Source organism: Oncorhynchus tshawytscha, linkage group LG31, assembly GCF_018296145.1.
Source record: "Oncorhynchus tshawytscha isolate Ot180627B linkage group LG31, Otsh_v2.0, whole genome shotgun sequence".
NCBI lineage: Eukaryota > Metazoa > Chordata > Actinopteri > Salmoniformes > Salmonidae > Oncorhynchus > Oncorhynchus tshawytscha.
Window position 1 is genome coordinate 11,488,755 of NC_056459.1, and position 11,917 is coordinate 11,500,671.

Below are 11,917 nucleotides of genomic sequence, written 5' to 3' on the forward strand. Positions count from 1 at the left end.
GCTGATCTGATTGTCTGTACAGTGCCATGCATATTTTTGATATTGAATGTTATCAGATCTTCAACCAAAACCTTATATTAGATCAAGGGAACCGATGGAAAAAATAACACAACAATTACATACTTATTTCATAAACAAAGTTATGCAACACCCAACGCCCCTGTGTAAAAATGTAATTCACCCCTTACACTCAATAACTGGGTGTGCCCCACTTTCAGCTGGAATGACTCCAACAAAACGCTTCCTGTAGTTGTTGATCAGTCTCTTACGTCGCTTTAGAGGAATTTTGCTGCTGCAGCTCAGTGACATTTGAAGGTTTTCAAGAATGAACTGCTCATTTCAAGAACTGGCACAATATTTCAATTGGGATAAGGTCTGGACTTGTACTCGGCCATTCCAATTTTCAAATGTGTTGCTTTTTAGCCATTTTCATTTTCATTGTGTGTTTTGGAGAATGGCCTTGCTTGCATGACCCAGCTGCACTTCACCCTCATTGTTATTGTATCCTTTCAAACTCAAAGTGCTAGAGTACAGATCCAAAATAACAAAAAACATGGTCACTGTCCAATGAATTATGGTACTCACTGTAGTTGAGGCAGTATTTGTTGTGAGCTGAGTTACTTCTGCTGTTTTACTTCCAGATGTTGACCTAATTGGACATTTTCAGAGTTGTGGAAGGAATTGTCCCTGCACTTTTTTTTTTTTAACCTTTATTTTACTAGGCAAGTCAGTTAAGAACAAATTCTTACTTTCAATGACAGCCTAGGAACAGTGGGTTAACTGCCTGTTCAGGGGCAGAACGACAGATTTGTACCTTGTGAGCTCGGGGATTCGAACTTGCAACCTTTCGGTTACTAGTCCAACGCTCTAACCACTTGGCTACCCTGCCGCCCACTTGTGACTTTCGTAGTTGGAACTGCAGTTATGGTCGCCATAATAGAAGATGCAGTTGTCCCCGTACTAGAAGAGGCTGCAGTTATAATTATCATAGTAGTTGCTGCAGTTGAGGGGGTACTTGTGGTAGTCCATGTAGGAGCTGAAGTCGTTGTTGGATTAGGAGCTGCAGTTGGGGTTGTTGTAGTAGGAACTGCAGTTGTCATAGTAGAGGCTGGAGTAGTTGTTGCCATTATAGGAGCTGCTGTCATTGTTATTGTAGAAAGAGTTATGCTTGTCGCAGTTAGAGCCGTTTTTGTTGTCGTACCAGGACCTGCCATCACTTCACCTCCTACTATGGTGTTGTTAGGACTTTCAGTTCTCTTTGCAGGAGCTGCAAAAGTTGTGGTCATAGTACGAGCTGAGGTTGTTGTGGTCATAGTAGCAACTGCAGTAGTTGTAACTGTGTTGATTGTCAGAGAAGGAGCTACGATTGTATTGGAGTTATTGTAGTTGGAGCTGCAGTTGTGTTCTGGTTGCTGCAGTTGAAGCTGTAGTTCAGATTATTGTTGAAGTTGCAGTTGTCTTTGTAAGAGCTCCATTCATTTATAGGAGCTGGAGTTTTGGTTTTTGTAGTCAGAGATATAGGTGTTGTCAATGGTAGGAGCTGTAGTTGTGGTCATTGTAGTTGGAGCTGCAGTAGTTGGAACTGTGTTAGTTGTCATAGTAGGAGCTACGGTTGTGGTTTTTGTAGTAGGTACCGGAGTTGTGGTTATTATAGTTGGATATGCATTTGTGGTTGTTGTGGTTGAAGCTGCAGTTGTGATTGTCGTAGTAGGAGCTGTGGTTGTACTGTCAAAAGCTGCAGTCATTGTTGTGGTAGTAGGAGCTGCAGTTGTTGTCATTTTGCAGTAGTAGCCGTAATAGGAGATACCGTAGTTGTTGTGGTAGTATGAGCTGCCGTTGTTGTCATTCTGCAGTAGTTGTCGTAATAGGAGATGCCGTAGTTGTGGTAGTATGAGCTGCCGTTGGGATCATCGTAATAGGAGCTGCAGTAGTTGTGGTAGGGAAGGCTGCAGTTGTAGTTGGCGTAGTAGGAGTTGTGGTTGTTGTGGTTAGAGTTGCAGGGGTTCTCGTTGTGGAAGGAGCAGCAGATCTGGCCATAATAGTAGGAGTTGTCATAGTAAAGACCACAATTGTGGTTGATGTAGCAGTCTCTACCAATACTGCACTTCCTGATATGGTATTCTTAGGAGTTTTAGCTGTGTTTGTCCTAGTTAGAACTGCATTTGTTGTTGTCATGGTAGGAGCTGCAGTAGTTGTGGTAGTAGGTTGATTTCCGGCGCCGACAGAGATGGCCGCCTCGCTTCGCGTTCCTAGGAAACTATGCAGTTTTTTGTTTTTTTACGTGTTATTTCTTACACTAGTACCCCAGGTCATCTTAGGTTTCTTTACATACACCCGAGAAGAACTACTGAATATAAGATCAGCGTCAACTCACCATCAGTACGACCAAGAATATGTTTTTCGCGATGCGGATCCTGAGTTCTGCCTTACAACCAGTGTAACCGAGTGGATCACATGCAGCGACCAAAAAAAAAAAAAAAACGACTCAGAAAAAAGAGGGAAACGAAGCGGTCTTCTGGTCAGACTCCGGAGACGGGCACATCGTGCACCACTCCCTAGCATTCTTCTTGCCAATGTCCAGTCTCTTGACAACAAGGTTGATGAAATCCGAGCAAGGGTAGCATTCCAGAGGGACATCAGAGACTGTAACGTTCTCTGCTTCACGGAAACATGGCTAACTGGAGAGACGCAATCCGAAGCGGTGCAGCCAGCGGGTTTCTCCACGCATCGCGCGGACAGAAACAAACATCTTTCTGGTAAGAAGACGGGCGGGGGCGTATGCCTTATGGCCAACGTGACATGGTGTGATGAAGGAAACATACAGGAACTCAAATCCTTCTGTTCACCTGATTTAGAATTCCTCACAATCAAATGTAGACCGCATTATCTACCAAGAGAATTCTCTTCGATTATAATCACAGCCGTATATATCCCCCCCCAAGCAGACACATCGATGGCTCTGAACGAACTTTATTTAACTCTCTGCAAACTGGAAACGATTTATCCGGAGGCTGCATTCATTGTAGCTGGGGATTTTAACAAGGCTAATCTGAAAACAAGACTCCCTAAATTTTATCAGCATATTGATTGCGCAACCAGGGGTGGAAAGACCCTGGATCATTGTTACTCTAACTTCCGCGACGCATATAAGGCCCTGCCCCGCCCCCTTTCGGAAAAGCTGACCACGACTCCATTTTGTTGATCCCTGCCTACAGACAGAAACTAAAACAAGAAGCTCCCACGCTGAGGTCTGTCCAACGCTGGTCCGACCAAGCTGACTCCACACTCCAAGACTGCTTCCATCACGTGGACTGGGAGATGTTTCGTATTGCGTCAGACAACAACATTGACGAATACGCTGATACGGTGTGCGAGTTCATTAGAACGTGCGTTGAAGATGTCGTTCCCATAGCAACGATTAAAACATTCCCTAACCAGAAACCGTGGATTGATGGCAGCATTCGTGTGAAACTGAAGGCACGAACCACTGCTTTTAATCAGGGCAAGGTGTCTGGTAACATGACTGAATACAAACAGTGCAGCTATTCCCTCCGCAAGGCTATCAAACAAGCTAAGCGCCAGTACAGAGACAAAGTAGAATCTCAATTCAACGGCTCAGACACAAGAGGTATGTGGCAGGGTCTACAGTCAATCACGGACTACAGGAAGAAACCCAGCCCAGTCACGGACCAGGATGTCTTGCTCCCAGGCAGACTAAATAACTTTTTGCCCGCTTTGAGGACAATACAGTGCCACTGACACGGCCTGCAACGGAATCATGCGGTCTCTCCTTCACTGCAGCCGAAGTGAGTAAGACATTTAAACGTGTTAACCCTCGCAAGGCTGCAGGCCCAGACGGCATCCCCAGCCGCGCCCTCAGAGCATGCGCAGACCAGCTGGCCGGTGTGTTTACGGACATATTCAACCAATCCCTATACCAGTCTGCTGTTCCCACATGCTTCAAGAGGGCCACCATTGTTCCTGTTCCCAAGAAAGCTAAGGTAACTGAGCTAAACGACTACCGCCCGTAGCACTCACATCCGTCATCATGAAGTGCTTTGAGAGACTAGTCAAGGACCATATCACCTCCACCCTACCTGACACCCTTGACCCACTCCAATTTGCTTACCGCCCAAATAGGTCCACAGACGATGCAATCTCAACCACACTGCACACTGCCCTAACCCATCTGGACAAGAGGAATACCTATGTGAGAATGCTGTTCATCGACTACAGCTCGGCATTCAACACCATAGTACCCTCCAAGCTCGTCATCAAGCTCGAGACCCTGGGTCTCGACCCCGCCCTGTGCAACTGGGTACTGGACTTCCTGACGGGCCGCCCCCAGGTGGTGAGGGTAGGCAACAACATCTCCTCCCCGCTGATCCTCAACACTGGGGCCCCACAAGGGTGCGTTCTGAGCCCCCTCCTGTACTCCCTGTTCACCCACGACTGCGTGGCCATGCACGCCTCCAACTCAATCATCAAGTTTGCGGACGACACAACAGTGGTAGGCTTGATTACCAACAACGACGAGACGGCCTACAGGGAGGAGGTGAGGGCCCTCGGAGTGTGGTGTCAGGAAAATAACCTCACACTCAACGTCAACAAAACTAAGGAGATGATTGTGGACTTCAGGAAACAGCAGAGGGAACACCCCCCATCCACATCGATGGAACAGTAGTGGAGAGGGTAGCAAGTTTTAAGTTCCTCGGCATACACATCACAGACAAACTGAATTGGTCCACTCACACAGACAGCATCGTGAGGAAGGCGCAGCAGCGCCTCTTCAACCTCAGGAGGCTGAAGAAATTCGGCTTGTCACCAAAAGCACTCACAAACTTCTACAGATGCACAATCGAGAGCATCCTGGCGGGCTGTATCACCGCCTGGTATGGCAACTGCACCGCCCTCAACCGTAAGGCTCTCCAGAGGGTAGTGAGGTCTGCACAACGCATCACCGGGGGCAAACTACCTGCCCTCCAGGACACCTACACCACCCGATGCTACAGGAAGGCCATAAAGATCATCAAGGACATCAACCACCCGAGCCACTGCCTGTTCACCCCGCTGTCATCCAGAAGGCGAGGTCAGTACAGGTGCATCAAAGCTGGGACCGAGAGACTGAAAAACAGCTTCTATCTCAAGGCCATCAGACTGTTAAACAGCCACCACTAACATTGAGTGGCTACTGCCAACACACTGTCAATGACACTGACTCTACTCCAGCCACTTTAATCATGGGAATTGATGGGAAATGATGTAAATATATCACTAGCCACTTTAAACAATGCTACCTTATATAATGTTACTTACCCTACATTGTTCATCTCATATGCATACGTTGATACTGTACTCTATATCATCGACTGCATCCTTATGTAATACATGTATCACTAGCCACTTTAACTATGCCACTTGGTTTACATACTTATCTCATATGTATATACTGTACTCGATATCATCTACTGTATCTTGCCTATGCTGCTCTGTACCATCACTCATTCATATATCCTTATGTACATATTCTTTATCCCCTTACACTGTGTATAAGACAGTAGTTTTTTTTGGAATTGTTAGTTAGATTACTTGCTCGTTATTACTGCATTGTCGGAACTAGAAGCACAAGCATTTCGCTACACTCGCATTAACATCTGCTAACCATGTGTATGTGACAAATAAAATTTGATTTGATTTGATTTGATTTAGGAGCTGCAGCTTTCGTTGTCGCAGTAGGAACTGCATTAGTTGTTGTAGTAGTAAGAACAGTGGTAGTTGTTTTCTTATTAGGAACTACGATTATGTTTGCAGTAGCAGGTAGGAGGAGTTGTGATTTTTTTTGTTGGTGCTGCCGTTGTGGTTGTCGTAGTTGAAGCTTCAGTTGTGGTCGTCGTATTTGGAACTGCAGTTGTTGGGGATGTTGTAAGAGTTGCAGTTGGGGTGTTCATTGTAAGAACTGCAGTCATGGTCAAAGCTGCAGTTGTGGTCATTGTAGTAGGAGCTGCTGACACTACACCTCCTACAAATTGTTTTGTTAGGAGATTCAGTTCTGGTTGTCATAGGAACTGCAGCATTTGTAGGAACTGTGTTAGTGTTATCATATGAGGAGGTATGGTTGTGTTTTTTCTAGTAGGTAGTGGAGTTATGGTTATTGTAGTTGAAGCTGCTGTTGTGATTGTTGTAGGAACGGCCATTGTGGGGGTAGTTGTAGGAGTTGCATTCATTGTTGTAATATGAATTGCAGTTGTGGTTGTCGTAGTATGAGCTGTAGTTGTTGATGTTGCAGGCTCTACCAACACTTCACCTTCTAGTAGGGTGTTTTTAGGAGATTCAGATGTGTTTGTTATATTTTGAGCTGCAGTTATTTTGGTCGCAATGTCTTGTGGCAGAATCAGAATTCTTTAGGTAACATTGATAAATAAGATGTTTTATCAATGTTCATAAGTATGCTTATGTGGGAAAAAGTTACTTGGGGCCCAGAGAGGGGAGAGGTCAGGTTTGTCTTACCTGTGAATGTGTCTGTAACTATTCCTAAACCATGTGAAGGAATGGTGTGATTAATGGGGAACCAGTTAGTTGGCTCCACAATGTCTGTGTGCCAGTCACTCCTCTCCGTAAGCTTGTCCAGGAGAGGTTGTATTTTTGATGGGAGTATCTAGAATTGACAATTGATACATGCCATTGGATGAGGTAATGGTTTGGTACTATGTTGTACCAAGAACGAGAAGTAGAACCTCGTCTAAGAGGGCAAACTGAACGATAATTTATAGCTAATGCTGTCTGGCTATAGGATACTCCTTTTTCAATTAAATCTTCCTTTGTGTAATGTTCCTAAGATCTGTTATTCATCATATGAGTTTTGATGGGTGTGTCTTGGCTATAAATGATACTAAGAAGTGTTTTGTAAGGACTCTCAGAGAATTCATTTATAGACACTGAATTGATCTGAGAGTCACAGGGTTATGGTGAAGCTCATATAATTAAAGATGGACTTTATAATAACTCTGACTTGTGTGTGGTTTGCTCTCTCATGATTTGGTAATATAGGAAATTTCCACGACAAATGAGAGCTGCAGTTGTCGTAGTAGTTGTACTTGTTGTAGCAGAAGCTGCCATAACTGCACCTCCAGCAACGGCACCACCTACTACTGTGTTTAGGAGCTGCAGCTGTGTTTGTTGTAGTTACATTTGCAGTTGTTGCCGAGGTAGGAGCTAAAGTACTGGTCGTCATAATATGAACTGCAGTTGTCGTAGTAGAGGCTGCAGTGGTAGCTGGCGTAGTAGAAGCTACTGTTGTGGTTGTCCTTGTAGATGCTGCAATCATTGTTGTGGTACTAGGATCTGCAGTTGTGGTTGTCATAATAGATGCAGCAGGTATTGTTGTGGTAGTAGGAGCTACAGTTGTTGTTGCCGATGTAGGAGTTGCAGTCATTGTAGTGGTAGTAGTCACTGCAGTTGTTGTCATACTAGGATCTGCAGTAGTGGTTGTGGTAGTAGGAGCTGCAGTTGTATTTTTTTTTTTAGTAATTGTTATAGGAGTGGAAGTAGAAGTTACATTAGTAGGAGCTGCAGTTGTCATTGTAGGAGTTGTAGTTGTTGTTTTGGTAGTAGAAACTGTGGTAGAGGTTGTTGTAGTGGGAGCTTCAGTCATTGTTGTGATGGGAGCTGCCGTCATTGTTGTGGTAGTAGAAGCTGCAGTTGTGATATACCAGCAGGTATATCTCACTGGTCACCCCCAAAGCCAATTATTCCTTTGGCCGCCTCTCCTTCCAATTCTATGCTGCCAATTACTGGAACGAACGGGAAAAAAAAATCACTAAAGCTGGAGACTCTTATCTCCCTCACAAGCTTTAAGAACCAGCTGTCAGAGCAGCTCACAGATAACTGCACCTGTACATAGCCCATCTGTAAATAGTCCATCTAACTACCCCATCCCCATACTGTATTTATCATGCTCCTTTGCACCCCAGTATCTCTACTTGCACCATCATCTTCTGCACATTCCACCATTCCAGTGTTTAATTGCTATATTGTAAGTACTTAGCCACCATGGCCTATTTATTGCCTTACCTCCCTTATCCTACCTCATTTGCACATGCTGTATATAGACTTTTTCTACTGTATTATTGACTGTATGTTTGTTTACTCCATGTGTAACTCTGTATTGTTGTATGTGTCGAACTGCTTTGTTTTATCTTGGCCAGGTCACAGTTGCAAATGAGAACTTGTTCTCAAATAGCCTACCTGGTTAAATAAAGGTGAAATATATACATATATTTTTTACAAGTTGTTGTCGTACTAGGAGCTGTGGTTGTGGTAGTAGAGACTGCAGTTGTAATTGTTGTAGTAGGCGCTGAAGTTGTGGTTGTCGTAATAGGAGCTGCAGTAGTTTGTGGTACTAGGAGCTGCAGTTGTCATAATAAGAGCTGCAGTTTTGGTTGCCATTGTAGAAGCTGCATACTTTGTTGTGGTGGTCAACGCTGCAGTAGTGGTTGTCGTAATAGGCGTTGCAGGAGTTGTTGCAGAAACTGGTACAACTGCACCTCCTGCAACTGTACCTCCTACTGCTGTGTTGTTAAGAGCTGCAGATGTGCTTGTTGTTGAGGTAGGAGCTGAAGTAGTGGCCGTCTTACAAGTGGTTGTCGTAAGGAGCGGTTGTTGTTGTTGATAGAGCTGCAGTTCTTATCAAGATAGTAGGAGCTGCAGTTGTTGTTGTAGGAGCTGTTGTCATTGTTTTGGTAGTAGGAGCAGCATTTGTTATTGCAGGAGCTGCAGACATTGTTGTGATAGTAAAGGCTGCAGTTGTCGTAGTAGGAGCTTATGCAAATGCAGCTACTTTGCTGTTATTCTGGCTGTTATTTTTGACATGACTGTAGGTTAGCCATAGTTGGCTAGCTTGCAAGCAAGGGATAAGAATGTTGCCAGACAGTATGGCAATGGAACATTTAGAATGAACGACTGGATAAAGTCCATAGATACAGTACAAAAAGAATGAATAACGGTTGCGTCCATAGATACAGAACAAAAACACTGAATGGCTGGGTTGCATCTCTAGCAACCCTATATTTGTGTCGGGATGGTAATTAAATGACGAGACAGAGGCACTGATGCGAGTAACCAGTCTTGTTCAGTACATTGCAATTACATCCGGGTGTCTCAAGCACACTGGTAAAAACACTGGAGTTGCAGTAATTAACATTTACCAACAGGTGGCATCACTGTGCCATCTTACACCCATAACATCTTCCCTTTTATAAAATAGGACAGAAGCCAATTCACTAACAAAACAGACCTAGTAATAATTTCCAACATGAACAGTTTAGGTCTTTTTTTCTTCTCTTCAAGTAACAACTTTATCAAAATGTGTTGTCTCTTCACTTTTATCACTGTCTGTCAACAATCCCTAATGGGAAACTTACAAATGAATTATTTGATGGCTGGGACAGACGCCCGCAGCATGAAAAGACAGGGGGCTTGTCTGCGAGGACTGCGGATTCTCGCACAGGCGTGTCACCTAACTGTCTAAGGGGAGTATTGATGGGCGAGGGAGCAGCCGACCTGTGATCCCCTGGCTCTTCGCCCACTGCCTCATGCCCCATGTGACTTGCTGGGTTTCCGTCTTTTGTAATGCGACCCCTATGACCATCAGAGTTCTGAGTAGGTGCTGGCTCAGCAATCCGAAGGTCAACCCTGTTACGACGGTACAGTGATCCATTCACTTTGACCAAGTAGGACCGTGGTGCCCCTTTCTGTACGGAGGATTCGAGTCTCCAGAGGCCTGTCCGGTCCCCTAGTAGTGGCTTCGCACTGTTTCACACACCCTCAGGTAACTATTTTGCTGATTTGTCGTAGATGAACTTGGAGACATGTCTTCTGTGACGTAGCTTCACCAGCAAGTCTGTCACTACACATGGTTCCAGGAGAGTGCTGCCTTCTGGCAGAGCTGCTTTTAAGCGCTGTGCCATGAGGCGCTGGGCCAGGCTGCTATCTATGCCTTCTCTCGGGGTATTGCGCCACTGCAGGATTGCTTTCCAGGCATCTTTGCCCTCTCTCAGAGATATTTTGCAGAGGTTCTTTGCGATTTTGACTGCCAACTCCACCTTCCCATTAGCTTTTGGGTGTCATGGTGATGAGGTGATGTGCTAGAATTCCCGTTCTGCAGCAAATTTTCAGAACTCAAATCCGGAGAATTAGTTCCATTATCTGAAAATACCCTATCTGGCTGGCCGTAGCGGGCAAACTGAGCCTTGCAGCGTTTGATCGTTGTCTCTGCTCAGAGGTCGGGGAGGAGATCAATCTCCCAGAAGTCTGAGTAATGATTGACTACCAGCAGAAAGTCTTTGCCACTGTGCTGGAAGAGCTCTAGACGTATTATCTGCCAGGGGCGCATCGGTAGCTCATGGGACATCATCGTCTCTCTCTGTTGCTCAATGGCATATTCATTGCAGATTGTGCATTTATTGACAGTCTTTGATTTCACTCTGCATTCCTGGCCAATACAGTGTGTCACATGCTTGTCTGTAACAGGCCTCACCTCTTATGTGACTTGAGTGCACGAGCGCCAACATCTCAGGGCGCAAAGACCGGGGAATAACTACTCTGACCCTTGAATATTACTCCGTTTTGAACACTGAGCTCCTCTTTGACTGCCCAATATTCTATGACGGCTAAAGCAGTTTCTTCCTTGCAGTCGGGCCAGCACATCAGAATCACTGTCACGAGAATTTTCAATCACAATGATGATAACTAAACACTTATTTAAGCTTTGACCAATCCCTGAGTATTGTAAGACCCTGGGTTTAATAATAATTAGGCAAAGACTTAAGATTTATTCAGAGAACGTTCTAAAGTCCACCAAAATGTGAGCAGTCTTTATAACCCCCACATACACACACAGTTTATCACTTTTCTACCCGCCTGGCAGTTTCTCGCCGTTCCTTTCCTCCCCAGATAAGAGGAACCTTGGAAGGAGCCTCATTCCCATTGTCCTTTGTTCTCTCAACTCTCACCCCACTACACAGCAACGCAATGGTCTAGTGATAAGGGAATTTATATGCTTAATTTCTTTGGGACAGGGGGCTGCATTTTCACTTTTGGATGAATAGCGTGCCCAAACTGAACTGCCTCCTACTCTGTCTCAAATGCTAATATATGTATTACTATTCGTATTGGATAGAAAACACTCTGAAGTTTCTAAAACTGTTTGAATGATGTCTGTGAGTATAACAGAACTCATATGGCAGACAAAAACCTGAGAAGAAATCCAAACAGGAAGTGAGAAATCGATATTCAAAACAGTGCCTATTCAAATCCCTGATAGTTATGGATGTGCTTGCACTTCCTAGGGCTTCCACTAGATGTCACCGTCTTCAGATCCAATTTTTAGGATTCTACCGTAAAGGAGGGGCTCATAGAAGCTCTTTTAGTGAGTGGTCTGGCAGAGAGCCTCAGTCTCATGACGCGCACTCCCAACAGAGTATGCTCTCGTTCCAATGCTTTTCTTCAGACAATGAAATTCTCCGGTTGGAACCTTATTGACGATTTAAGAAGACGTTCCCCAAGGGGAACTCCACCCCCCTTTCAGCTGAAAAGGTGGCGCAGGGAATTCAAAAATATTCTTTAGAATTATTTAACTTTCACACATTAACTTCTTGCGTCGAGCAATCCCGTATCCGGGAGCGTAATCATAGCCTCAAGCTCATTACCATAACGCAACGTTAACTATTCATGAAAATCGCAAATTAAATGAAATAAATATATTGGCTCACAAGTTTAGCCTTTTGATAACAACACTGTCATCTCAGATTTTCAAAATATGCTTTTCAACCATAGCTACACAAGCATTTGTGTAAGAGTATTGATAGCTAGCATAGCATTAAGCCTAGCATTCAGCAGGCAACATTTTCACAAAAACAAG